The sequence below is a fragment of the Anser cygnoides genome, chromosome 6 (genome assembly GCF_040182565.1).
Source record: "Anser cygnoides isolate HZ-2024a breed goose chromosome 6, Taihu_goose_T2T_genome, whole genome shotgun sequence".
Taxonomy (NCBI): Eukaryota; Metazoa; Chordata; class Aves; order Anseriformes; family Anatidae; genus Anser; species Anser cygnoides.
The window spans coordinates 39,813,602-39,838,505 of NC_089878.1; the positions used below are offsets into that span (position 1 = coordinate 39,813,602).

Here is a 24,904-nt window from a genome sequence, read left to right on the forward strand (position 1 = left end):
CTTGTCTATTTATTTATTTATTTATTATGCTTTCTTTTGCTAAGTGGGTGACAATGTGGTTGAGTCATTCAGATGACATTCAAATTAAAGAAAATAATTCCTCTTTCTATTATGGTGCATTTTGTGAACACCATAAAAATATTTTCATTTATTCCGATGGATTTTCTTCATATTTTCACTTCTTAAAGAGAACGTTTTGCTGGTATCAGCTGCAAAAACATTATCCACAGAGGAAAGAAAAAAAGGAAAAAAAAAAAAAAAAAGACAACCCACCTCTGATGTCCCAGGTCTATTATACTCACAGTCTAAGGTTTTAGGGGTTAGAAAGAACTTAAAGGTGTTTCCTAAATCAGGTTTCTAAGTAATGTGATATCCTTTTGGAGTCCCTGAATTTGCTGGTATAGAGTTATTAGAGGGCTCATGGTGGACTGAATTACCTTAGGACTGCTACCTTTCTTAGCTACAGTTTGTATTTTGCTATGTAGGGTTGTAATGTGAGAATTCCAGAAGAGCAGTAGCATTAAAAGTGCTTTTCTATTTTTTAAAAAAACCCATTCTAGTCTTACTAAGAATTAGAAATTTTTTTATTATCAGTTTTGTAATTTTTGATAAAGTTGTCAATATTATGATTAAATCACCAGAAAAAAAAGTTCCTGTGATGTTCTCTTCGGGGCAGGGACTATGTTTCCTGTGTATTTGTAAGATGCCTAGCACAACGGGGTGCCCAGTCTTAAACGGGGCCATGGGCACCGCTATCAAATTAAATAGCAAACAACAAGGTCAAAGTTGATTTAAATGTATGAAAGCCAAGAGAATTCACAGTTAAGCCTAAAATCTGGTTACCTGTCCTTAGTTTGTGTCCTCCGTGAATGCAGTGTCATCCCGGGCAGCCTCTGGCAGGTAAGTCGAGGAAGCTGACGGCTGTTGAAGCTTTGCTCACGAAAACCAGGACGTTCTGATCCACGTCCAACGGCAGCGCCCCGTAGCACGGCCTCCAGTTCCCTGACGCTGCTCTTTGTACCGGCACCAACTGAGCAACCCGGTGTCCACCCTTGAGAGGCGCCTGGAAGTATCGTTATTAACCTGCTGCTTTCAGCTTGGTGCTGACTTACACAACCCAAACCATGCAAACAGATATTTTAGCTCAAAATCCGCTGCAAGCTCAATTCGAACCTAGGTCAGACAAACTCCAGAAAAACACGTCCAGGCTTCCAAAAAAGCCGCCTGTGGCTGCCCACGGCCGGCTGCTGCGGCTCCTCCAACCACGCGCTGCGCTGCCGGGGACGGGAGGTGAACAGCCACAGAGGAGAGCCCTCACTCGCGTATTTTGTGCGGTCCCACTCGTGCAGAGTCAGCAGGAGCCGTTTGTTGCCATACCGTAGGGTGCTGCTGCAAAGTGCTGCACGAGCACACGTGCCCCAAAAGGTCCCGCCAGCCTCGTGCAGTGCTGCGCGCCGGCAGGCAAAGTGGAGGAAAGCACCCTGAAGTGGAACCGCAACGCATCGCATTTGCTTCGCGCTTGGGAGCTAAGCGGTGGCAAGTCGGGGCCCCCCTGGCTCACTTCGCTCCCTGCCCGGTTCTGCTATTTCTGTATTGGCTACGGACGCTCAAAAGAAATTCTTGTTGTGGCTTTAAAAAATCAGAGATTTGACTTGACTCAAAACAGCCCTCACAAAACACGTTCTGGAGAGATTTCATCTCTCACACTTTTACCTGCTGTGAGATAAGAATTTGTCTGTAATTGAATGCTGTTGCAACAGGAGATAAGGGTTTAGGATTTAGAACAGAAAAAAAAAAAAATACAAGAGTGCTTTCTGGAAAATTCGATTCTAGAAAAGCCATGGAAAATGAGAAAGGTTTTCATATACTTCCTGGGGCTAAAGCTCAGCGGGGAGAGGGCAGCATCTCTGCAGAGCCAGACCCCACAGCTACTGCACAGACAGTGTGGGTTGTCAGGAGTCAAAGACACGAGCGTGCACGTGTGGGGTCAGCTGGCATGTCAGTGTCAGGCAGGAATCCATGCCGGTGAGTGAGCAAGGTCACAATCTGAGTCCAGCTTTCAGATGTGCTAAAATATTTCCACTAACGGATGGGAGAGCGAGGGCTCCCTTACAGCCACCTGCGTGGCGAGGTCCGGCGGGGCAGAAACTGTGCAGGTAAGTCCTCCCGCGGTGTCAGGGCCTACGGACTGCTACTTAAACCCGGTAACCAGGAGAGGCAGAAAAGAAAAATAAGTGTTCTTGCCCCAGAGAAATGTCAGGTACCGAAATTAAGGCTACAAAGAAACAATAGCCTAAAAATGTGAAAAAATAAATGCTTCCAGCTCAAAAAACAAAACAAAACCCTCTACACTGATTCTGTCTGCTTCACACTTACCTACAGTATGCGAACACTCACATCTGTGCGCGCGTAATCTGGGATGGAAAGGCACAGCAGAGTCTGTGTTTAATCTTACCCCAGCAGTTCCCATCTCACCAAGTCACAGTCATTTTAGGCCTTTTTGAAAGAGAGGCGATTCTTAACTCCTGGGAGAAATACCACTTTTTTCAGTTCCAGCAAAATAATTTCTTGCTTTTCACTCTGAATTTTTCCTAGAGGGGGAAAAAAAATGTCGTAAAAATAACCAAAAGTGTAAGAGTTTGCCATTACCTGTGATCAGTTGTGGAATCTCTGTTTCTGAAGAAAAAAAAAGTAAATATTTACCCCTGAAAAATAAAACTTTCTGTATTTTGTTTAATTGTGGCCAAAAGGAGAACCCGTAGTTCCATTATTTAGTCTTGTACATCCTTGCAGTTTCAGACAAAACAAGACTTCGTAGCTCTTCCTGCCAATATGGCTACAAAGACATCCCAAACCCCCAACCCCGCATAGTGGAATGACTTTGCTTGGGCACAAAGGTGTCATTGCAGCGTTCAGAAATGGATACCCGAGTGGTCTGCCTGCTCCTTTGCCTGTTTGATTTGTAACACAATTTTCTTGGCTTGGGACTGGGGGGGGGAAGCACCTGGCGAGAAAGAAAGATGACCTGGGTACAAGGAGGCTCGAACAAAATCCTTGTCCACGTGAGAGAGAAGGAAGATGGCCCAAAAGAGACAGAGTAAACCTCGTCCAAACAGGCAGATCGTTCTCAGCACATGACAGAAGACCGTCTGGCTGCTGGCATCTGCTTCCCAGAAATAAGCACGAATTATTATATTAACTGATGAGACAAAAAGGTGGGAGGGGGATTGCAAACACCCCAAAACAGCTACTGGTTTTGCAGAATGTTTCCAAGAGCTTTTTTTTGGTGTTTCAGCCCAGACTAAGGCAGACTTCCAGTTACTGCAAAACCAAAAAGAGCTGCTGCGCAGGTGACAAGCGTAGATGTTTGAGGGGGATTCAAGCAGGAGACTTGGTGAGGAAAAAAAACACGTAATGAACTATATATAAAAATACTTGGAAAGAAATCTTTTTCAGTAACTTGCTTACACCGTTACAGTTGATGTCACCCCAGAACAGCTGTTTGTGGTTTCAGTTGCTGACAGCACTCAGCTCTTTCTTATTCAGGTATTCAAAAACTTATGTTACAACAAAGTTAATATAAATCAGGAAAACTGAGGCACTTGGGATTTCAGATATCACAGTAACCTTCCTGTTAATTTGTGTTTTAAGACATAAAGAAGGTTTGGGGCCCTTATGCACCGGGTGTTGGAGTCCTTGCATGCCTTGGAAGTTGAACTAAAAGCAGTACAAATTAAATTAAATTAAAAAAAAAAAAAAAAAAAAGGTACAATGAAAGACTTCTCATTAGATGCTCATGCTTTGAGTTTGTGGCTATTGGCTCACCGGGTGAAGTCTTCAAGTCTTCAGAGCAGGATGCAGAACAGTGCTCTGTCCCCAGCGGTGGAAGGCAAACGTGCTCACTGGTGAGGAAAAGTTAATTAGTTAATTAAAATAAAAAGGGGGGTGGAGGGCGCAAAACTGCAGGGACTGCCCCAGGCTGCTCTGCAAGTTTTAGAAAGGAATTTACTCCTAGGAACTCACCCGAAGAGAAGCAGGATAGTTTTTAGACACTACAGCATGCGCTATGGTAGCGGATCTGCTGGTGTTGCACTACTTGAGCCATTAGTCGGAGTTAATTAACTAAGAAACCTCTCCCTGAGCACCAGGAAAGAAGGCAACGGACAGGAAGGGGAGCCAGACGGTGGGCCAAAGCCCCCAGTTTGCTTCTCTTAGAATCACAGATGAAGTGTCAGGAAAAGAACAATGCTACCTAAGCCTTTATAGCTCCTAACTTGGTTGTGAAGGAATGGTTGAAACAGACCATAAAGATTGAGAATTAAAATTAGATTTTTTAAAGTACAAACTTCAGGAGATGACAGTGGAAGCATGGTGTTTGCAACCCTAAAATCTGCAAGGCTGCTATTAGAAACAACATGGCAATAAATTGTACAGAAGCTGCACATTAGATCCTACTTTGGTACCCACTTTGAGTTTCTGTGTGGATCCTGAATCCAGGAGAACCTTCAAATGCCTTTCAAATGCCCTTCCCTTCCGTGCTCAGGCCAGAGAGGGGCAGGAGGTGACAGGCTGTAGAAGGGTGAAAGTCTCCGTAGCTTGGCGCAGGAGCCCTGGCAGCGATCCCATCTGCAGCTGTAGGAAGAGGCAGGTGGCAGGAGTTCATCTTAAACATGACACGTGTGGGCACAGAAACACGTCTAAGCTACATGTGATTATTGTTAAAATATTTGGAATAGCTGTGGGAGAATTAGCTGAAAGTGCAGTAACGTAGTGAATTAAATCTGTACAGAGCATTTCCATCGCGGGCAGAGCTCGTGCTGAGGAAATTTTAACATCAGTTCGGATAAATACATATTTACACTTTACAGAGTAACAACAAAAATATCTGCATATGTAAGGATTGATCTACTTCCCCAACAGCAGAGATATTACTTAGATTCACTCACGTAAGAAAGGCAGCAAAGCACAGCCAGCAACAAATTATGAATTATTCAATGCAAATGTCAAGTTTTAGTAGTGAATGTAGATGTAAATCTTTTTTTGAAAGGCTAAGCATTGCCATTAAGCAAGTCCATATGACACTGCATCTGTTGGCTTTCTTTTATATCATTTTATTTTTTATGCGTGTTGGGGAAAAGTATTGGGAATTCTGATACTAGAATTTTAATAACATCATTTCCCCAACTTCTGTTGTCTGTTGATTTAATGCTTGATGAAGGGATGATTTTTCTGGCAGAGGTTAAATCAGTAACCACTTCTTTAACTACCCAAGCCATAACTCTTCAAAATTTGCCTTTGCGGAGAAGTTTTAATGCTGAAATGAAGCCTCCACACATCGAACCAAGAAGTCGGATAAGTCGAACATTGTCGGAGTATCACCTCTTGATCTGGCACAGGTACGTGACGTTACACTGGATAGCTGCTGGAGTCACTCTGTAAAGATTTTTTCCACGGAAAAATGAATTCTGGATATAAAGTTGTTAAGTTCTCCCCTTTGAATCTGGAATTACCAATGTCTCCAATTTTTGATTTTGAACTGGGCTGCCCTTGCCCACAACAGACGGTGGCAATTCAGCAGCATTTGTCCATTTTCTTCTGTATTTCATTTCGGTATTGTTCTGCTTGTCCCCCAGTAGCTGCATTCAGACAAAGTCTGTTTGACTTCTTGCAAAATGGGGGAGCGGTGACGTGCCCGGGAAGAGCGGGGCAGTATCCATTACTCTGCAAGCAATGAGAGGCCTGTGCCAGGGGACTCCTATCTGCTCCATATAATCAATCTGTCCAAGTATTTATATAGCTCCCATTATCCTGCGTGCCTCCAGGATAAGGAACTGAGAACAATCGCCCATTGTCAGTTTATGAAGCAACTTCTACATATTCCCTCCCCAAAGACTAAATACTTAATTAAGGAAATTAAAATTAATTACGGAATCTGTACGGCAAGATGTTATCACGCCTGTCCCCCGCCGCAGCTCTCTTTGCTGCTCCTCGTTCCCAGCAGAGCAGCTCTCAGACGATCCCACCCGGCGGAGGGTGCGCAAGCACGTCGTCACATCCCATCCCAGTGCATCCCATCTCATCGCTGGGGCCTCGGCCTTGGAAAAGCTCCTCCGTGCGCTGAAGGTCACGCACACAAACCAGTGAGCTGATGCGTGGTGTATGACAGCAAACACGCAGTGGTCTTCAAGAGTTGAGGAGAGGTGCCTTTACTCGGCGGTGATCATTTCATGTTTAGCAATACATAAACACATAAGAGGCAAAGCTTCTAACAAGCCTGAAAGCATCTATGCGTATATTTTAATGATTGCTTGTACTTTGTTAAGCAAGAGGTTTAAACCTAGCCAAAGGATGTGAATGCCGTACTTCTATTAATTAGTTTCGAAATGAAGATGTTGCCATTGTCTTATTAGCTGTCTTACAAGGTTGTCTTGAATATCTAATAAGCTAATGGATTAAACAGCAAGAGCGAATGAAGCGCATTGCAAAGTTAACTGAACCCGCAGCAATGCGAACACATTTATTCACCACATGAAAGTGTAAGGGGTTCATTAATTTTGATCCTCAGACTTCCAGGAGACGACCATCCCGGAGGTGGGAAGTACTTTTAGAAGAGCGAGCGCTCCGTTCCGCGAGGCAGCCAGCAGCAGCAGCAGGCCTGGCAAAGGGGGCAGGCGTGGAGCCGGCAGCTGTCCGGCCACTGCCCATCGTTCTGCAGCCACCGGCTGCTTCCCCTGCCCGTACTCAGAGCCTGTTTTCTGAAAAGGACCAGTGACTGGTAATTAAAGGAGAGTAAACAGAGCCTCGTGGCTGAGATGCTCACACTTCTGGGATGTGTTTGGTGAGAGCAGTCACAGGGCAATGTAAATACTAGCGGCTGCTGCGGGCGTATAAACGGGAACCTCTGGCTCCTGCGGGTTTGGAGCACACAGCGTGCAGCAGTAACGTTCTCCTGGGGCGGTCATTATAAGGCTGGGATGGCAGAATAGATGGTAAATGGTTTTTGTTTCTTTTAGCTCCCTAAAAAGCAGGCTACAGGAGAACAGGCAGTGCAGGGAATATGTCATACAACCCGTGAAATCATCCAGGCAGCATCTCCAAGCCAGCTCTCGCTCTCTCTGCAGTGGTCCAATGGTCAGACTGCACTGCCACTGTTCTCACTTGCTGAAAACTACCAGCAATGGGGGAAAAGATGCTTTTTGTGCTCCTCTCCTTCAGGCTGCACTGTTCCCAATGGAACATGACATGAGATTTTATCATCAGTATGAATTCCTCTGAGTCCAACTCTTAGGGCATCATCCAGGTAATGTGAATGCATAATGCTCAGGTTCCTCCTGAAACAGGACTAATAAATGGCTTACAGAGCTGTAACCAATTATGTGGCCTTTTACTATGAGGCCTACAGAGTTGCTTGCGTTTTTTGTTGTTTTATTTTTTTTAATGATCTCTTACCAGATAGAGATTTCCTCTTGAGAATTGCCATGAGCTAGTGGCCTCCTAAACCAAAAAGGGTTGTTTCAACTTTGTCCTTTAATAAAACAAAAACCGTGTAGAGGATGCCTCCTGACCAGAAGATAGCATTCTCTTCTGCTTGTTTCTGGATCCAGAGGATGAGTAAGAAGTCTTGAAGTTCAGATTTCTCAGAAAAAAAGCAAGCTAGAAAACAAGTTTTCTTTTAAAACCACTGATGTTACTGCTGCAAAAACGTATCAGAGCCCATTATTTTCAAGTAAATAAACAGCCTAAGATATTCTTCTCTGTCATTCTCAGAAATAGCCGCTTTTAACTGGTTTCACATTATCTTTTTGTCTGAAATCTGAATAAACTCTTATTTAATCCCTGTAGACAACTGCATCTGTTCAATTTTTCAGTGACATTCGAGAAGTTTTTCTTTATATTTTCTCCTAGAACATCTCCTAAAGAAACATGGTATAACTACAGTCCGCTCTCCAAAGTAAACGGAGCTAAATTTATTCCTGCTCCCAAGCAGCTTAGCCAAGACCCTTGCTGCCGTTATCTGCTTCTGCATCTGGGCCAGGACTTACTGGATTTGAACGGTCCATGAAAGCCGAATTGGCATTGCACAAAGGCTGCTTCATTTGGACAAGTATTTCTTCCTCCAGTGTCACTGACCTGCTTTTCCTTACTGCTAAGCAGTTCTGTTGCTCCCTCGTTCACTGGGCTGCCACGTGGTGCCCAGGGTACCCAGGTAAGCAGTTACACACAGTATTTCGGCAGCAGTCCCATCAGCGTGTGGAGGAATAGCACCAGTATGGAACTGTTTCTCCCCTGGACACCTCAAAGTCGTTTGTGCCATACCTGGAGCTTGTGGTCACCTAACACTATACAGTTGTCAGTTCTTTCCAATTTATGAGATTCGATTTTATTAGCTCACCTTCTTTTTTTAGGAGCTGGTATAGTTCCTAGGATGTGACACTAGATGTCAGACTGAAAAGCATAAATACAGAAACCCATTAGGACAAAATATAACGCTATAGGGAAGGCATGCAATGTAGAGCCATACGTTTTGTGCAGTAGTGCACGTAATTAAGGTGATCACCCAACTGCTGATTGACTTTCGTATTCAGAGTCCTGGTACAGAGGCAGACACCTGAAATCTTTGTTCAGGAATATGCCCCTGCAGTACTATTACTATAGTTTGTCTAGTGGGAAATCCTAATCATCTTTAGAGGGTTTTTAAACTGTGAGGGAAATGCAGGATGCCCGAAGATGGTAGGACTGAAAAATCCACAGGATTTTTTGCCACTAAAAGAAATGAAGTTACAATACAATGTGGCTCTTCATCTTCCTGTTTGTAAACATTGCCGTTCTGATTATGGCATTAAAAGTATTGCCTAAATCTTTCTTTTAATTTTCAGAGGACTTCACATCTACCAGCAACTCGCTGTACATTACAGAATAGTCTGGAAAAATGACAATCTGTCAAAGCTTCTTCTACGAGGACATGATTTAGCAGAAATATTCCATAACAGCATGAGTTATGCTTTCCTCTACCACAGTAATTGGCTTTATGTTTCAAAATATGAACCATTACAAATGATGCTTCTCTCATGTATCCAGAGGTACCTCATATTTATATCCCAGGACATTTATAATATTGAAGAAATAGCTTGGGTTTCATTTCTTTCACGACAGCTGTAGCTCTTTTAATCATTATTATTAAAGAATATTTGGACAAGTTACTACCTATGTCTTTTTAGAAATCTTTTTTTCCGATTTTGCCAAAAAAAAAAACCTGCCTCCCTTGATCTCTGTACACATTGTAAAGACTGCTTATTGATCTCAGCAAATGTCATTTGTTGAGTGCGTATTTTTTCTCAGTTCAGCTACAAATTAGCCTAGAAGTTTCACAAAACAAGTCTGTTTTAAGGTAGTTAGTTGTTGCTGTAGTTCTGATCTCTTACTTGCTTTTATTTCAGACAAACATACGTTAACTCAGTTTGTTGGAATCGATGAGTGAGGGTATATATTGGGAAGTGGTGTGGGTTTGAAGTGGGATTTGCTTTGATATTTCTGTGCAAATCCATGTGATAGCTCTCTGACTCATATAGCTGAAAATAGGTGGTGATATCAACCACAGAATTCTTTATCGTTTTTTTTTTTTTCTTTTTCTTTTCTTGCTTAGCTAGCTGCTCCTCCAAAAATCCAGGTCATTATTCAAATCTGCACTTAGATTAAAACTCCAGATAGCATCGTTCTTACTCATTGATGAATCACACTGGAACAAATCTTGGTCCCACAGAACAAACTATATGTTGGCTTAGTCATGTCTGTTCAGCGAATCACATGTCGTGCTTAAATTAAGCACTTGCTTAAGGTGATTAATTTTTAATATATTCTAGATATTTGCATGTTAGAAGACTTAAGACGATTTATATATTTAAGATTTACATTGAAAACTTCTCAAAGCAAAACCAGAGAACTGCGAATTCCACCCAAGGTACAGGTGCAGTTATCTCCAAAACACACCAGTTTAGCTTGTATGATTCAGACAGGAATAATACTTTTAGAATGCAATTGACTGCTGAAAAACACGAGTTGCTAGTAACATGGCCTATTCTGCTGTTTCAAACTTAGCAAATTTAAGTCTTTCTCTTTGCCATTTTTTTGCCGTATCATTCTACACATAACTGCATCACCTGCCAGTGCACTGAGGCGCCGGCTGTCGCGCTGAGCTGCTGCAGCAGAGTGAAGTCATCAGAGCCACAGCGAGACTGCGAAGCCCGGTGCTGGGGGAAGGTGAGAACAACGCTTAGACAAGTCCTCGCACATCCAACGAAAGCAAACTTCAGGAGCAAAACAGAGAGAGGTAATTTAGTGGAGTAAAATATGAGCAGATGTTGTTAGCAACATACCTAAACGGACTGCCGGACATTCCTGAAAGTAAACGTGCTTTGTCAAGTCTAATTTCTAAATTACTTTTAAATATTGTTGTTTTGGAAGTGTTTGGTAACAAAAATCTGCACTGGGTGTGGTGATGCCAGCTTGGCTGCCTGCCACCAACCGCACCTAAAGGGAGAGGAGCACTCTCAGTATCCCCACATCCTGTGCTTTGTTGCCGCTGATAGCAAATTGACCTTTCTTGAAGATTTTTTTTTAATGTTGCTTGCTCCTCTCTCTGTAAAAATATCTGAATCTTTTAAACTGTCACCAAATGACTCTTTATATTGACAGAGCCAGTCTGTCCAGGATAACAGGAATTTATCTGAAATTACCATTTCAAAAATAAGCACATCAAGTAGATAATGCAAACAAAAACATTTCTAAAAATACCTATCTCGGAAGAGAGCACTTGTGAAATTTTACTGCAAGGAAGTACAGGAACTGAGGTTGTGACGTTCGGATTGTAAATCACACAGCAGGCAGAAATAGGGCTTTGTTGCATCCACCCATGGCTGTGGCTCCTCCATGCATAGTGCATAAATGGCAAAGTGGAAATTTGTTCTACAAGTTTATTTTCTAATGGATTAAGGGTATGTTTAAAAGAGTTCCAGAGAAAAATATTGGGAGGGCATTATGTCAGGAAATGCCAGCTGTTTTGTACAACCATGGATCTGGTATTTTCGCTGGGCATTAAGCAGCTATAAAGAATAGATTCTGTGATGCCCACATGATGTTTCGTGTAGTGTTTTAAAATCCAAGGGGCCCACAATGCCTCAAAACACAGCATGAGCTACTGGAAACAGTATCATCAAATCTGATGCTGTGGTAGACAACAGCTCCACTCTTCTTCTGAGCTGGAGAAGTACAAAAGCAGTGTCACAGTGCTGGTTAAGCATGACAGAGCCTTCGCCTGCAGTGGTATGAACACCTGAGGAGCTGTTCATCGAAAACTAGTAATCCCAACAATGCACAAAGAGCTAGGGTTTATTTCTGTGGTGTCTTGTCGTATGTTGAGTCTATTCCCTTTCAAATTGGTAATCAGAGAAGCACAGAACATTTCATTAAGCAGGTGCCACCAGGAAAAGAAAGCCGTGTACAACAGAAACATCACTTCACAGTTTAGGATGTTTTTAGAACATGCTGCAGGTGACATGAGGGCACTGCCTTGTTAATTACCTTTTGAGTTGGTCACATAGATAGCGGTCGTTGGAGTAAAACTCAGGGATCTGGAACTCATCAGAACACACAAAAAAATCAAGGCTAAACAAGTCAACTAATATAAATATGGCTGCAGGACAATGAAAGCCCCCTTCTCTCCAGGGAAAACTGTGTTCATAGAACCCCCTGGTGGCTAGAGCCTGGAGAGCGTAACGCTGCTTAGCGGTGATTCAGCCGGGTTCTTGTCACACGTTAACCACAGACATAATTGAGGCAAAGTGAGACAGAAAACAAAAGGGAAAAGCTTAAAACAATGATGAGAACTCCCTTCATGGCTGTTTCTTCGAGGAGAAGGTGGTTTGTTGTTTTTTTTTGTTTGTTTCGGCAGTACTGCACTTCTCACAGTAAGCCTATGCAAGTAGCATGTAACCAGAGCGTAAGGCTGATGGCCTGGTTTGGGGCAAGCTCAGCTGCATTTCTACCACCTGTTACAACAGATAAAATAGACCAGCATTCATGGGCAGTGGAGGCTTTCCTGATCATTCCTACATTGTTTGTTTTAACATTACTTGCTTGTCTGGGTTCTTCTGTATATTTTCCGTTTAAATCTTGTTCTTAAGCATAGCTTTTCTAAAACAATTCTGTCTATTAAAATCTAATAAGGCCTAGGGGAGCCTTTTGTTAAAAACAGATCGTAAAATTCTGTTCAAGCTTAGATAAGTTCCATATTATCAGCTCTTTGGGGAGGAAAACTAAGATTTTGTGCATCAGAAATATCAGAAAGTTTGATACCAAATCTGCGTGAAAAGATTTTTACTGTAATTTTCACTTTTGCCAAGTGATAAACCAGGAAACTCAGGGTCTACATTATTAGCTGATTAGTTAATGGTTGGTTTCATGTTAATAGACTTCTGCTTTTAGAGCCTCTGAAAAATAAGTAACTAAAGTGTTACTGATTGGGCATTAGTTGTGGCCCGGCTAACTGGAAGAACAAAAACGTAGCAAAATCATCACAGAGCCACACTGTACAAGCTGTTTTACACCTCGGAGCCTCAGTTCTCAGTCCCTGAAGCTCAGCATGGCTGAGAGTTCAACCTGAACCACTTTTGAAAAGTTTCTCATTTATTGCTCTAGGAAGATCGTAGTTGTGAGGTGGCTGGGTTTGGTTTTGCAGGCACTAGGGGGCTGGAGGAAAAGGGGAAGCTTCAGCCAGCCTCCAGTGTAATGCTAACACGTATCGTGTCTCCAAGACAAGAAGTGGATCCCCATTTTTTCAAGTTTCATTTTTAGGATCTTTTGATAGACATATCCCCTCTGTTCCCATGTGTCAGTGTAAAATACAGGTAATCTCTGAGAGCCTGGCTAGCTAATTTTTCTTGAGCATTGCAACACGGTCCCACGCAGTATTGGTAAGGAGCCCTAGAAACCGTGTTCCCACTGCTTGTGCTTCACACGTTTCAGCCATGGAAGGGCGTGGAACTGCAGCGCCAGCGTTGCTCAGCCTCCATCAGCCAGCTGACAGGAGAGCCCTTCAGAGTGAAGGTGTCAGCCCGGTACCTCCTTTTTAGGATCACAGGCTCATTTGGGTTGGAAGTGATTTCTGGAGGTCATCTGCTGTGAACTCAAAGCAGAGCCACACTGGGAGTTGGGTTAAGTTGCTCAAAACTTTGTCCAATGTGTTTTTAAGTATCTCCAGTGACAAAGGTTTCCCAGCTTCCCTGGGACACTTTGTCAGCTTCATCTAAAGTTCCTTCCATGGCGGACCTCTAACAATGATTTTGAACCAAAAGTGCAATTTTCTATGCCCGGTTTCTGTAAAAGAGAAGACACAGAGCTGGCATGGCTATCAGTGGGACCGCATAGGTGCTCAGCAGCTGTTCCTGGCAGGGCACCAGGCAGCTCGGCGTAGCAGAAGGATTATGCCTTAAATACATTGCAGCTATTTGATTTCCTGAAACCTGGGCACCAGCTGCATTTCATCCTGTCCCACTGTACCAGTGTCGCAGGCAACATCTCCCTCACCTGGAGCATACTTGTGACTTAGCTGACCTTATTTCTATATTTAGCTTTGTGGCTAATAGGAAAAGGGGAATTACAGTATGAAGTCGGTGTCTAAGCCTTGCAGATGATTAGTTAACACTGATAGGCTGACTGGGATATTCGTGGAGGCACATTGCTCCTGGTTACACATTAAAATATTTTTCCTAGGACATAACTTATGGCGGAAGAGTTGAGCCATTTGGCACATTCATCCAGTCAATATTCTTTCTTATAAGGTTCATAAATACAAAGTTTCCTGCCACAGTCAATTTTGCTAGAAGTGAGACACCAGAAAACCCATTTTAGATCAATGGGAAGGGGCTTGCAGAGTTCCTGTAAAAGTGCTCCAGTGAAGGACAACTTTCCTGACACCTCCCAGAACTGTGGGTTCTTGAGGTCACAGGCACAGTGCAGCTCAGATCAAATATGATGACAGATACAGGAATTTCAGTAATGACCCCCCCATTCTGAGAATAAATATTCTTCCTCCTTCTCCTCGGTGATCCTCAGTGTCAAATTGTTGTTTCTGTATTATTCTTGCACTGACACAGTGCCGTGTCACTACTTCTTCGGCTAATAGCAATTCAGAATAACCATTTTCTTTCATTTTCCAGATTATTTTTTCTTGATTTTGCCACTAAAATGGTATTATATTTTGCCGCAAAGTGACAAAACCATATCAGAAAACCTTGCTAATGTCCTCATAACTTTAGAAGGCTACACATTCAATAAGCCCAAACCTTCAGACAAAGAAATTGCTATTGGACTAAATCTGTGCATTTATTTTTCCTCTTTGACAGCAATACACTTTTTCCTGCTACAGCCACTATACAAAAGTTTTATTGGCTTAGTATTGAATATCACAAGAAATTGATTAGCAAGTGTTGTTTGTTGTTTTTTGTTTGTTTGTTTGTTTTTAATGGGCAGCTATGGGTAGACAATACTTTGTGTGCAGTTGTTATTATTATTTTTTAAATTTTGAGTACTCCCCACTGTTCATCAAGTCCCTGAGTGGATAGCATCTCAGAAGAGTGGCTACACTAACTAGAAGGAAATCTTTCTTTACATCTCCTATTGCAGTTATTGTAATTGAAAACTGTTCAGTAGTTAAGGCAAGAGGAGAAGGTATCATTATATTTTGCTTTTAAAGCAAACTTAGGTCTGTTATTCTTTTTGATCAATTAAAGTGTAGTCCACGTTGCATTGTTAATTTCACTAAAATGAAGACTCTTGGTAGTTTGAAAGTGTACTTTGAATAATCTGTACAGGTTTGGATTACAACTCCTTGCAATTCCTATGGTTTATGGATTGTTTTCCGCTAACGGATTAACCTGTGACTTCAAGAAAAACTCACAAAAATATGTGTTTAAAATTAAGAAACAACTGTGCAAGGAAATTCACGAGCAAACAGCCACTGAATACTTGGGAAAAAAAACGAAATGGAATCATTTGGGCTCTTTAAAAATTAAACTATTGCACAGGCATTTTTTTTCAACTGGAGATTTATACTAAAACTCCAGTATCTTTTTTTTTTTTTTTAATGTAATGGCAGTATTTTCCATTTTTGTAACTCTCCTTTGTTTCTATGCATGATTAACTAGTGACAGTAGTCATGTACATACTGAAACAATAACAGAACCAGTCATTGTTTCATCTTACAAGATTTTTGCTACACCTGGAGTAGCCAGAAACCCTTGGTGTCCTGATTTTTGATTTCATGGGCATTATTCAGATGTCAGGCTTAGCAATTCTCATCATGCCTGCAACATCCTTTGATTTTCCTACAATCAAGTATGTGGCGTATTGCACAAGTGTTACTAAAGGCTTTAAAGTTTCAGTAGCACAAAGCAAATCTTGCCAGAAGTTTGTCTTGCATTGCGTCACCGTGCTTCACTGTCAGCTAACAGACAGAAAGTGAAACGGTTGCAACTGTTTTTCTAGTACTGTTGAATAATGCTTGTCTCTTCAGAGGTTGTTTCACATGACTTACCTCTTCTGTTCTTTTCTTGTTTTCAGCTATTTTCAGCTGCTCTCAGTCCTCTATATACTGACTCTCCTGGGCGGTTGGTTGCCATGTGTACCTCACTACCATTTCCCTTAAAACAAAAGAATTGTTTTATGAAAACAAATACTACTAGTTCCTACCAAACAATTTTCTATGTACACTGAAAAGTGGTAATAAGAATGGTTTACTTAACAGACTAAGAAGAATAACCTGCAGACGGTGATAATCACCTCGAAAATCCTCCCTGTACACCAGTGACCTGTGTGGGAAGCAAGCTAGTTGCGTGCCCTCTTCCCTCTAGAAGCAGTGCTTTGGTGGAAGCAGTGTCCTCTCCCACCTGAAATCAGGTAGCACTGACATGTCAGAAGTTCTCGCGTGTCAGTCTGCAGTTATCTAACAGGAATAAAGGTACAGCTGCATTTACATCCCTGCCATAGGTCCCAGCTTGCTGTGGCCACTGCCTTACTGCTGCTCAGGCTCATCAGAGCGAATCCAGGCACTGGGCTGTGTCCTGCCCGTGAGCTACCTTAGGAGACCTGGGTAGTCCTGAGCCTCCTCAATGGGGTGAGACGGTCCTACTGCACCTCTCCAGTTAGTCAAACTGATATTTAAAGTATTTATGACAAAACCATTTTTCCTCTTTATCTTAGTGAAGCTCAGGTTAGTTTGGTGGACAGGTACGGTTTTGTCTGCACAAAGCCTGAGCTCAGGCACAAGAAGGAGGCTCTACACATCCAGCTTCATGTTCAGTCTTAGAGGAACGCGTGATTAGACTCAGCTGTATGAAAGTACCCTCTAAAGCTTAATTCAACGTGAAACTAAAGCTCTCAGAGGTGTGACTGGCATTACTCATACAGTGAGAGTGCTTCTGTAATATGCACCGAGCTTCCCCATTCTTGATTACTCAGCTCTGTCCCAGCAGAGTTTGTGGATGCTCCTGACTGGCCTTCCTCAGCTTCTGACAAGCAAAACACGGTGTGCGCTGCTCTCCCAAAGAGCTGGACTGCGCTCCAGAAGAACAAACGGAAAGCAGGTGAATGTGCTAGTAGGCAGACTTCTCCCATCTTTTCAGGGAACAATGCTGAATCATTAGTCACTTAAACACAATAAATTGCTCGGTTGAGTGCGGCTCACGGCGTTGTTCCTGGGGAAGCGATAGCAGCTATAGATGTGTGACTTCCCTGGAAGCAAGTCTTCTGAAGTGGCTACGTATTTATCTAGATGTTATTGTACACGTATCAAGATATTTCCAAAGCGGTCACAAACGGCGATCAGCAGTGACTTGGAGGAGGAAATACCGTATCAGATTTACGATGACTTAGGTCTGCATAATAGAAGTGTGTTTTTTATGTTTAAAAATCTTTTTTGCAACGAACTACAGAAATTTGGAGCTTGAACACTTTTAAATCTGTTTGTTCACTGCATACATTACAACAGAAGACTAAAAACTTTGTCATTATTGTGAATTTATGCACAGAGTATACTACAAACAGAGCTGCCACTGCACTATTCATTGTCAATGTAACACTTTCATTTTCCTTTTCACTTTTCTTGGAATCAAGCTAATATTTTTGTCTCTTGGTGCATAGCAATGCTGTTGAGAGACGCTTGTTTTTCTCTGCTTGCTTTCAGTCCCATTTTCCAGAAAAGTGGGGGAGGTACAGAACACACAATGACACTACTCTGATACAAGTGATATTAAACTTCCCTCTGATGAGCGCTACAGACAGATGAAACTGCCAGCTTTCCTCCAAGGGAAACACCTCCACACTACAATTGACAACAGAGATTTGGGACAGGGAAATTGCTGCGGAGCGGGAGACCGGGGTTATTTCTGCACAGTGCCTATCATACACGAAAGCAGAGGAAGAGGAAATCGTTCTCACAAAGTGGCCTTTTGAAAGCGCTGGTTAAAGGATGTTGTGCCATCCTTTTATTGCCCAAGCCTGGCAAACCTCAATAGAGAGCACGAGCAGCCTGCACTGCTGGGGACAGCTGATGAGACCCAACTCGGTGCAACCTACAGGGCAGCCTCCTTCCACCCCTCTGCTACCCTAGCTGTGGGGAAGCTGTAGAGTTTTCTTTTTGTGGGGGTAGGGAAGGACTCAAGAGTCTGAGAAGAAGACTGAGATCTGACGGCGTGCACGTTCAAAAGCAAATAAGCAGATAAAGGAAACCAAGCCAGAGGAGAGAAGGTACAGCTTTGCTCGCAGTTACGCGAGGGGCTTTCTGCCACGGCACCTCAGCACCCACGCCTGCCCAGCCTGAAGGCGCCGTGTCTCCCTTCCACTGGGCTCCTGGTCGGGCTCCCCGTGCCTCCCGTCTTCACTGCGCTCAGCCCTCCTACATGCCTCTCTCTCCCAGAGCGGGCTGAACCAAAGCAGATCAGCCGCACAACTGGGCGGGCAGGAAAAATGCTGCCATTTTTATCAGCACGAAAAATTAGATTATCTAGGCCGCTATTCCACAAGACAGCAATTATCGAGATTGTTTTGGGGAAGCATGTGGCTTTCGGAGTATTTATGCTTCGTATATTTCCTGGTTTCTTACTTTTACAGATGCTGGCAAATATATTTTTAGAAAGCAGACCCACTTCTGCCCTTATGCTAAAATTCGGCAGACTGATGAAGCTTCTAAGAGGAAACAGAGCACCCTGTACCGCTGGGGCAGAGTTTTCCACAGGTTCCCCTTTAGTCAAGTTCCTTCAACTCTGGGTTCTGAAGTCAGAATAAAAATCTTAAGTTTTTAATGTTCCATTATTCTTAGTTTTTTTGGCAAGCCTAACAAAATCATTGATGTACCAGGGAAGTGGCAGAATGGGTTTGATTTTTTAAAAAACTTTAACACAAGCTGGGGAACTCCTAGCTCCTCAAAACACGTTAGTTTAAAAAAAAAAAATCCCCCCAAATTCTTGTATTTGCCTAGAAGTTGTGAGACATTGGGATAAATCTGTATATATCTGTAAGCTTGGTTTTCAAGTTTTTTTCTGCTAGATTCTTCTAGTTGACGGCTGAGTAAATGTCTCTCTTTTTAAGGCCTACTGTTATTCTCAAAAACTTAGTGGTGTAAATACGATACTTATTACACACCAATTATAACAGCAATTTCCTGGCTCTTGTCATAACCATTGGCTTCCTCTTCCCTAGTCACTGCGTTGTAAAGTTGCCTTCTCCAGGTGGTAAAAGCAGGCGAAGCGCAGTGTTTACCTGAATCACACAACACGCGCCTCGGCGGCAAGGAAAGCTGTGCTGCCGTGCAGTGCCCAGGAAGAGAACAGCCGCGGCGCTCAGTCCATCATCTGGTTCTGTTTAGCGCAGAGGGGCTTCCTCGGTCTTGTTGTGCTGAGGGGGAAGGGGAGAGACTGGGAAAGAGCAGATGTTTGTCTTAAGGGAAGTAATAAAAATCTGTGCCGAGATTTTCTCATATACAGGAGGGGTTTGGTACTTACGCTGTTTGGCATCGTCTCCTCCCGTTCGCTTTCACATGCAGCACTTGGTGACACAGCCGAAGCTGTCGCTGCCAAGCCACGAGCCAGGCTGCCACGCTACCTGGGAGTGACTGCTCCGGCTGACTTCAGCGATCGCGCTTCACACTTTCACTGCAATATCTGCACGATTACGCCCTGCGATGTCGGTGACACTGCGCTGGAATCTCCTGTTCAGTCTTGAGCGTCAAACATTAAAAGAAGCTCGGATCCCCTCATTGTTGATCATTTTTCAACGTCAAATGATGTCAAATAGGTTGAAAATCTTTTGACAGTCTTTTTAATGCTTACTATTTTCAGTGGGTTTATCTTAAGACCTGGTGATTTCTGTAATACGAATACATGTAGCATATTTGAGCTATGAATTTCCTTAGTACATGCTCTTTGGCAATAAGAGTATAACAGTAGAGCTGTTTCAGAACACCACTTTGTTTTCAATTGCACCAGTTTTGCTTCATATTCTATCCCTGCCTGTTTTAAAAACCAGTCTTAGATTGCTGTGTTTCTGAGCTGTGCTGTTAAAGGTGGCTAATGGCTTTACTGGACACTCTGCACATAGCGTAAATACTAACACGGTGTGACGGAGATGAAGACAGACACGTAAGCATGAAGAACAAACTTCAGCCTACGAGGTAAAACTTAATGTCTTTATAAGCACCTAGGAAAGACCTTTCTTAAGCGAAAGCTTTTGCAGCCTTAGAGATTGGTATCTGTTGGGCAAACTAGCTCTTTTATGTAGTCTGTGTCAGATGTGAAAGCAGTGTGTCATATAAGTATACAGGTTTATGGAGGATAATTCCAAGACAAATCCATCTGGTTTCATGATTGTGTTGTTGTTAACTTCCTTGTCAAGTTGTGCCATAAAAGAGCACAATCACAGTCAGGAGTAGATTCATCTGTTGCCTAAGAATCCAAGACAGAATGACAATAGGAAATAACTGCACCAGGTTCCTTCAAAGAACTGGTGACCTTTCCCAACGCCTTTGTTAATCTTCAGACTTAGAGCATATTTTCCTTTTAAATGTATTTCTTGACATAGATATTTTTGGTATGGGACTCCTAAATCAGAAGCTTCCTGCTGCTTCCTAGCTCAAGAATCTTTCATCATTTTACCTTCCTGCTATAATTTTGGGAGTAAGCAATTTTCATAGCTGCCTTTTTATTTAGTTTTATGCAGTGACCATTGCTGTTAACCTCAAGATTTTAACTTAATTTTCAACCTTTTAATTTTCATTCAGTGTTTTAAATCTCCCAAGAAGCTATTTCGTACTAGATCTCAGGTTTTGGCTGATCGGTTTTGGTGACCTTAAAGAGGAAAACGTGCAGGGAGACAGTCCCTTAAACCCTTTGAATAATTTGAAATAGAAATGGTTTGGAACAGCTGATACATTTAACTCTGAACATTAGCCACTAAGAATGCTTAGTAGCTACTTTGATCAAGCTCTTTTTCCTGACAAAACCCCCTTTGAAATGAATAGGACAGAGGTTCCTTTCACTTCAATAGGAGTTCTCAGACACAGGGAGAAAGAAGGACTTCATAACCTTTAAAAAGACTCCCCTAGTCCATTCATATATCTCCTGGAAAGCTCAGCACTTTTTCCTTGTGCTGAAGTTACTAAGCCAGCCTCCTGGCTACTTCACGGTTCCCTTCTAGTGAAGCTTTGCTTAAACATGGGATCAAAACACTCTATAATTAGGCTGCTGCTGCTGCTACCAAGGCAGGAATCCTGAGTGTGCAACAGATAAATCCGTGAGTTCCAAAATATTTGTTAACACAGAACCATCGACTCATCAGCATCACGTTCATAATCACGTCTTCAAATCCTCATGCACTGTATATCTGGAATGTTGCAGAAGACGACAACAATTCCTCTGTACACTTTGTATCTTGAGGGTTATTTTTGTTTATTTACAGCCAAGTCTTCAGCACCCCAAAACTCTAGCTATATTTCAGCACTTCAGGCTGACCTATACCATGCCTTTTCATAGGCCATTAACCACTGCTGAAATCCATGTTCCTACACTGTCCATACTTTTTTTTTTTATACTTCTTGTACTTATAGGGAAACAACACACAAAATAAATAACCATGACATGCTCACGACGTCGTATTGCAATAATGTACGCTGAGAATTCTTGACGTGATCATCCATAAATAATGTTTCTGCTCAGTGTAAGACTAACGATGTGAGGTGTATATTACTAGCAAAGAAAAGAAACAGCAAAAACTTGCAAAAAGACGACCAGAAACAACCCAATCTTTAGGCAGCGACCCTGTGAACAAGCATTCCTTGTGCTAGGTGTCATTATGAAGAAACAGAAACAAAAGCAAGAGCACGCCGTGTTAGAGCTGATAAAGCCTGTATCTAAGTTACGATACATGCTCTTCCTTCCAGCTCCTACCTGTATCCTGGACGTTCTGTGCCATGATAAACTATTGTCTGGTGCAATGTTAGCAGTGTTCTTGTAAGCAAATGGTATCTTCTATCATACAGACCAGAAGCCTGGGAAATCTGAAATACAAGTGGTTAGAAAAAACATTACGGTATTTGCTCTGAGCCAGATCATTCTTTTTCATCCTAACTGATTTATATCGATATATGTGTTCATGTGAAATTTGGGTATTTTTGGTCCATCCAGTATGCAAGTGTGTATACTCAATCACCAGAATTCAACTACTGAACAAATAATTTTGTTTGAAATGTTGTTTTTTTATTTGTGCATCAAAAGTAAGTTATCTAGAGGTCAAGTACAGCTCACAACAGCTGAAATTCTTCAGAAAACCTGTAATATTTTACAGGATGTATGAACTGAGTATGTACTGAAAAGATGTATGGTTCTGGCTTAAAGCTAAGCTACATAATGTATTAATATAAGTTGAAACTAGTTCTATTCATGTTCAGCTATGTGCAATGGCTTTTTGGACTACATAAAAAAAACCCTCAGCACACTACAGGGCATAATTCTAAAAAAATTGCATTGCTTGTGGAAATAAAATAATGGGATGAGTTTAGGACTAAGAGCCGCCTTGAGGGTAAATGTGCTGCATTTCTGTTCTTTTTTGGTTTAAGCAGTGGAAAAGAACGAAACATGCACACAAAGGAAAAAGGTTGTTTGTGTCTATTGTTCAGTTGTGCTAACTGAAAAAGAAAAAAAAATCTTATGGCAGTGTAAAATGCCTCCTTCTTGATAGGAGGGAAGCAGAAAGAGGAAAGCCCTGCTAGTCTTTTAGCTTCTGGAGGAACTACTTCAGGAGGAACTGCCTGTTCCATGCAGCTAACCTAACATTTTAAAACACTTTATCTGTACAGCAGGGCTGTAAGAGACTTTACACAATGGTATTTATACAGAAAAATCATGAACCACGAGCTGGAACTGCATTTTATTTCCTTAGTGTGGAATTTATGCCTCTTATACGCTGTTTGTCAACTTCTGTAGGGGAAGCTCACAGTTGGGCACAATTTTAAATGCCTGAGCTAACTCGCGAAGATGGGTCTTGGCAGGTGAGGTTGAATTCAGTTTAGCACTTTCTCTAGGCACCCAGTTTAGCAGCTGATAATTAAGACAATTTCAGGCAGTTGCCTGGTGGGGGAACAGTCACGGAATTCTCATCCTTTCACTAGATCACTCCCCAAACTGCTAACCTAGCTCCTGGGCTTCCGAGAGCTGCAGCGCTCCCTTTGCCACCACCTTTGTCTAGATGAGACAGTTAACACGACTATCCTTATTTCAACTTTCAGTTTCTCAGACGCAGCTTTTTGGGACCCGATTGCTCTGGAGGGCTGAGATGATGCACTAGATGCACTGTTTCCAGCTCAGGAAGAGCCCACGGATTAATTTCATTTACAATCTCCAGACTGGCACTGCAGAGTAAGACTGAGAATCTAAAGCTCTTGCAGAAGTGCACTGCAATTACTCTTTGGAAAATGGCAATCATCTGCTGCTACCGATCACCGGCGAATCAGTTTGGGGAAGTCAACTTTGGGCGTCAGAAGTTTGGCCACTTCTAAAATGTTGCTGAGCTATAAATTCTAAACTACAAACAATACAACTTTTAACTATCTGTGCAAAGAGAAACATTATCTAAAGCATCTCCTGCACAGTTTGGGCAACTACAAGCAAGACTGGTACTTAGTTCTCTGAACTGGTTTATGGCATGCTTCTGCATAAAAGGGTGTTGATTCTAATCCAACTCAAGAATCGTCAATCTTTAAGAACAATAAATATTTAAGGGAGTTATAAGTAAGTGCATCTCAGTCTAGTAGTGTCTCACAGCTTTGTTATGTGTTTCTTTTCTCATAATTTTAAAGCTTCATTTGTTCATATTTTCATTATATAACTGAATGTTAAACTGATGCTTTCACTGGAGTAGCTGATACAATTTCTAGATCTCTTTCCCACACTGATTTGGGTACATGGGACATAAACTTATTGTTGCTTCTTTTTTCCTCTTGTAAATTGTGTTCATCACAAACAGTAGTTGCATTTACTGTATAAAACTACACAAATAACAAATGTGTAAGGTAACTAAAAAATGAACTGCAATGTAGAGCTCTAAGGTGGAGATGAGAAAAAGCAGCTGACCTGAGCTTAAGATGTCAAGGTAATCTGGAAGTGATGAGGTACATGAAGTATGAAGGGCTCTGCAGACTAAAGTCAATATACTGGGTAGATGTGGGAAGCTCTGGGATGCTAGAGGACTGGGGCTTTGTCCACACGGGGAGCTCTTCCTTCCAAGCTGAGGACGCTCTTCTGAAAGTTGGACGCCGTGCTTGTTTAGCTTAGCATGCTTTGAAAGTGGGCCAAACCAAACAGGAGAGCAAGGCTCTTTTACAGCAGAGGAGCATCACTGAACACAAAACACAGAGCTGTCACTGAGTAACTCCAGATGTACAGGAAAGTCTTTAATACAAATGAAGCTCCTTACTTTGCATGAAGTGGAAATTCTGCCCCTCCTCAAGACTAAGTCCATGTAGAGTAATACAGGAAAACACTCTTGAAGAAAACAAAATAGAACGGGACAAGCGTGAGTTTGTTTCTGAAGTGTCAGTTTGTAATATTACGTGGAGTCCATGGCGTTTACACAGCATGTGTCTGTAATTCACGGGGTGCTTTAACAGCGAGCGATGGTGCCTCACACCGCCGTGCTGGTGTTCATGAGGCAAGGCAGGGAGCTCCGAGCACCTCGGCCGCTGCCTCGCTGAGGCACCCCTCGGCTGCCAGCCTGCTAACCTGACAGAATTCCTCTGGCAGCTGCCTCTACTGCTGGAACACGTTTTAATCCCCACGTAACGAGCGAGCGGGAATAATTTCAGATGAAAATATAAAACGAGCACACACCGCGGGGTCACGGCCAGGCAAACTCCGACAGGTGCCTCAGGGCTGGTGCTGAGGAGCCACACGCGGCCTGAGGCGGCCGATCGCTACTCTCAGGCAGGCGCTCCTCTTGAAGTTTAAAAAAATAAAATATATATACATAAAAAGCGCTGTACGTTTAGAGGTAAAATCCTAGATGTGTGAAGCTCTGTGCGACCGGGGTGCCCCCTTCCCTGAGGAGAAGCGCGGCGGGAGCGGGGCTGCCTCCTGAGGCGAAGACGTGAGGCGAGGAGCCGCAGCCCTGCGATGCGCGCGGGGAAGGAGGGAAGGAGAGAGGGAGGGAGGGAAGGAAGGCGCCCCCCGGTCCCGGCTCCCCTAACGTCCCCTCGGTTCCCCTCATGCCCCGTCCCGTCCCGTCCCGTCCCGTCAGCGCCGCCTCCCGCCGCCCCCGGCTGCGCGCGCACCGCGCCGGCCGCCATCTCCCTCCTCCTCCCTCCTCC

At 42.8% G+C, this 24,904-nt stretch overlaps 1 long non-coding RNA gene across 12 annotated transcripts; it reads right to left on the reverse strand.

Moving 5' to 3' along the window:
- Positions 1 to 392: 392 nt before the first annotated feature.
- Positions 393 to 24,898, reverse strand: LOC106046891 (uncharacterized). Of its 12 annotated transcripts, XR_010832417.1 has the most exons (9): positions 23,673 to 24,898; positions 19,053 to 21,601; positions 18,811 to 18,965; positions 15,590 to 15,695; positions 10,158 to 10,304; positions 8,393 to 8,445; positions 4,468 to 4,632; positions 3,826 to 3,902; positions 393 to 2,591 (listed from the first exon to the last, which is right to left on the reverse strand). It is a non-coding gene; the product is annotated as an uncharacterized lncRNA (long non-coding RNA). The 12 variants fall into 12 exon arrangements; XR_010832421.1 differs by lacking the exon at positions 8,393 to 8,445 and having other exon boundaries at positions 3,826 to 4,632; positions 23,673 to 23,937; positions 24,016 to 24,898; XR_010832424.1 differs by lacking the exon at positions 8,393 to 8,445 and having other exon boundaries at positions 3,826 to 4,632; positions 19,053 to 19,267; positions 21,492 to 21,601.
- Positions 24,899 to 24,904: the final 6 nt, after the last annotated feature.